Source organism: Arabidopsis lyrata, assembly GCF_000004255.2.
Source record: "Arabidopsis lyrata subsp. lyrata unplaced genomic scaffold ARALYscaffold_4, whole genome shotgun sequence".
Lineage (NCBI taxonomy): Eukaryota > Viridiplantae > Streptophyta > Magnoliopsida > Brassicales > Brassicaceae > Arabidopsis > Arabidopsis lyrata.
In genome coordinates, this window is record NW_003302552.1 from 9,554,695 (window position 1) to 9,559,225 (window position 4,531).

Sequence of the window (4,531 nt, forward strand, 5' to 3'; positions counted from 1 at the left end):
TCGAGTGATCTGGTGAGTGTACTCGAGTGGTCTGGTGAGTGTACTCGAGTAGGTCTGTTCGAGTGGATCTGGTGGAGTGAAACGAGTGAGATCGAGTGGTGAAGAAGATGAGGGGTCGAATAGAACTTCCAAAGGCTGCGGGATTCCTTTGAACTTCCAGGCTTGATTCTGCTTGGATATGATACACCAAGAGCAGTTTCGAGATGAGATCGTGATATTACACACACAAACTCAAGATCAAACGAATTCAGAAAGAGTTTTTGATAAGAAAAAGTTTGATGTCGTTTACAATGGAGGAGAACCGAATATAAAGAAGAAGAAGAGAGTCTAGGAAGTTGAAGAGTTCACCTAGGGAAAGAAAAACGAAATAAACACACAAGACTAAGTTTAAAATAGAAATGGGCTCCTCCATGCAGATGGGCTCTGAGACAGCAATGGGCTTGAGTAAAAGAGTGTGTGGGCTTGCCTCATTAAAAACCTCTCTTGGAAAACCCATTGGGACAAAACCAAGAGGAGGGAAAAAGAGTGCAAGTCACACACCTCCATTGTTGTCGCTTAAACGGCTTGAATCACAACCAGTGTGGTTGGACAAGCTTCTGGTTTAAGGCTGCCCTCAATGTGTTGTAGAAGTGTGTTGATAGCTTGATTCAACTGCTTAGTCCTTGATCTCGTCATTGGTCCAGTAGCAACTTGCAATGCAACGTCCTCTTTAGCTCCAAGAAATTCATCTCCATGCTCCTTATCTCCATGCTCGATCAAGTGTTCCTCTGGTGCAATGTCCTGCTCGATCACGTCCCCTGCTTGGTGGTCGAGTATGTCCTCTGGTACATGCTGATCCTTAGCTCCATGATCCAAGCTTTCCATTATCACATCACCCACAAAGCTTTAAGAACCAATAAGAAGCTTGGTTAGCCTTTTTAGAGTCAAATATAACTAGATCTCGTGTGTATGATTTGGTATAAGAACTAGAACCGCCACCGGATCCCACAAGCTAAAGTAGTGTTTCTTTGTTTAGAAGCTCCAAAACTGAAAACTAATAGGACCTTGGCCACACCCACAAAGCTTTGAGAACCAATAAGAAGCTTGGTTAGCCTTTTTAGAGTCAAATATAACTAGATCTCGTGTGTATGATTTGTTATAAGAACTAGAACCGCCACCGGATCCCACAAGCTAAAGTAGTGTTTCTTTGTTTAGAAGCTCCAAAACTGAAAACTCATACGACTTTGGTCACACCCACAAAGCTATGAAAACCAATAAGAAGCTTGGTTAGCGTTTTTAGAGTTAAATATGACTAGATCTCGTGTGTATGATTTGGTATAAGAACTAGAACCGCAACCAGATCCCACAAGCTAAAGTAGTGTTTCTTTGTTTAGAAGATACAAAACTAAAAACTCATAGGACTTTGGCCACACCCACAAAGCTTTGAGAAGCAATAAGAAGCTTGGTTAGCCTTTTTAGAGTTAAATATGACTAGATCTCGTGTGTATGATTTGGTATAAGAACTAGAACCGCCACCAGATCCCACAAGCTAAAGTAGTGTTTCTTTGTTTAGAAGCTCCAAAACTGAAAACTCATAGGACTTTGGCCACACCCACAAAGCTTTAAGAAGCAATAAGAAGCTTGGTTAGCATTTTTAGAGTCAAATAAGACTAGATCTCGTGTGTATGATTTGGTATAAGAACTAGAACCGCCACCGGATCTGACAAGCTAAAGTAGTGTTTCTTTGTTTAGAAGCTCCAAAACTGAAAACTCATAGGACTTTGGCCACACCCACAAAGCTTTAAGAACCAATAAGAAGCTTGGTTAGCCTTTTTAGTGTCAAATATAACTAGATCTCGTGTGTATGATTTGGTATAAGAACTAGAACCGCCACCAGATCCCACAAGCTAAAGTAGTGTTTCTTTGTTTAGAAGCTCCAAAACTGAAAACTCATAGGACTTTCGCCACACCCACAAAGCTTTAAGAACCAATAAGAAGCTTGGTTAGCCTTTTTAGAGTCAAATATAACTAGATCTCGTGTGTATGATTTGGTATAAGAACTAGAACCGCCACCGGATCCCACAAGCTAAAGTAGTGTTTCTTTGTTTAGAAGCTCCAAAACTGAAAACTCATAGGACTTTGGCCACACCCACAAAGCTTTAAGAAGCAATAAGAATCTTGGTTAGCGTTTTTAGAGTCAAATATGACAAGATCTCGTGTGTATGCTTTGGTATAAGAACTAGAACCGCCACCGGATCCCACAAGCTAAAGTAGTGTTTCTTTGTTTAGAAGCTCCAAAACTGAAAACTCATAGGACTTTGGCCACACCCACAAAGCTTTAAGAAGCAATAAGAAGCTTGGTTAGCGTTTTTAGAGTCAAATAAGACTAGATCTCGTGTGTATGATTTGGTATAAGAACTAGAACCGCCACCGGATCCCACAAGCTAAAGTAGTGTTTCTTTGTTTAGAAGCTCCAAAACTGAAAACTCATAGGACTTTAGCTACACCCACAAAGCTTTGAGAAGCAATAAAAAGCTTGGTTAGCCTTTTTAGAGTCAAATATGACTAGATCTCGTGTGTATGATTTGGTATAAGAACTAGAACCGCCACCGGATCCCACAAGCTAAAGTAGTGTTTCTTTGTTTAGAAGCTCCAAAACTGAAAACTCAAAGGACTTCTTTGGCCACACCCACAAAGCTTTAAGAAGCAATAAGAAGCTTATTTAGCCTTTTTAGAGTCAAATATGACTAGATCTCGTGTGTATGATTTGGTAAAAGAACTAGTACCGCCACCGGATCCCACAAGCTAAAGTAGTGTTTCTTTGTTTAGAAGCTCCAATACTGAAAACTCATAGGACTTTGGCCACACCCACAAAGCTTTAAGAACCAATAAGAAGCTTGGTTAGCCTTTTTAGAGTCAAATATAACTAAATCTCGTGTGTATGATTTGGTATAAGAACTAGAACCGCCACCGGATCCCACAAGCTAAAGTAGTGTTTCTTTGTTTAGAAGCTCCAAAACTGAAAACTCATAGGACTTTGGCCAGACCCACAAAGCTTTAAGAACCAATAAGAAGCTTGGTAGCCTTTTTAGAGTCAAATATAACTAGATCTCGTGTGTATGATTTGGTATAAGAACTAGAACCGCCACCGGATCCCACAAGCTAAAGTAGTGTTTCTTTGTTTAGAAGCTCCAAAACTGAAAACTCATAGGACTTTGGCCACACCCACAAAGCTTTAAGAAGCAATAAGAAGCTTGGTTAGCGTTTTTAGAGTCAAATAAGACTAGATCTCGTGTGTATGATTTGGTATAAGAACTAGAACCGCCACCGGATCCCACAAGCTAAAGTAGTGTTTCTTTGTTTAGAAGCTCCAAAACTGAAAACTAATAGGACTTTGGCCACACCCACAAAGCTTTGAGAAGCAATAAAAAGCTTGGTTAGCCTTTTTAGAGTCAAATATGACTAGATCTCGTGTGTATGATTTGGTATAAGAACTAGAACCGCCACCGGATCCCACAAGCTAAAGTAGTGTTTCTTTGTTTAGAAGCTCGAAAACTGAAAACTCATAGGACTTTCGCCACACCCACAAAGTTTTGAGAAGCAATAAGAAGCTTATTTAGCCTTTTTAGAGTCAAATATGACTAGATCTCGTGTGTATGATTTGGTATAAGAACTAGAACCGCCACCGGATCCCACAAGCTAAAGTAGTGTTTCTTTGTTTAGAAGCTCCAAAACTGAAAACTCATAGGACTTTGGCCACACCCACAAAGCTTTAAGAAGCAATAAGAATCTTGGTTAGCGTTTTTAGAGTCAAATATGACTAGATCTCGTGTGTATGATTTGGTATTAGAACTAGAACCGCCACCGGATCCCACAAGCTAAAGTAGTGTTTCTTTGTTTAGAAGCTCCAAAACTGAAAACTCATAGGACTTTGGCCACACCCACAAAGCTTTGAGAAGCAATAAAAAGCTTGGTTAGCCTTTTTAGAGTCAAATATGACTAGATCTCGTGTGTATGATTTGGTATAAGAACTAGAACCGCCACCGGATCCCACAAGCTAAAGTAGTGTTTCTTTGTTTAGAAGCTCCAAAACTGAAAACTCAAAGGACTTTGGCCACACCCACAAAGCATTAAGAAGCAATAAGAAGCTTATTTAGCCTTTTTATAGTCAAATATGACTAGATCTCGTGTGTATAATTTGGTATAAGAACTAGAACCGCCACCGGATCCCACAAGCTAAAGTAGTGTTTCTTTGTTTAGAAGCTCCAAAACTGAAAACTCAAAGGACTTTGGCCACACCCACAAAGCTTTAAGAACCAATAAGAAGCTTGGTTAGCCTTTTTAGAGTCAAATATAACTAGATCTCGTGTGTATGATTTGGTATAAGAACTAGAACCGCCACCGGATCCCACAAACTAAAGTAGTGTTTCTTTGTTTAGAAGCTCCAAAACTGAAAACTCATAGGACTTTGGCCACACCCACAAAGCTTTAAGAACCAATAAGAAGCTATGGTAGCCTTTTTAGAGTCAAATATAACTAGATCTCGTGTGTA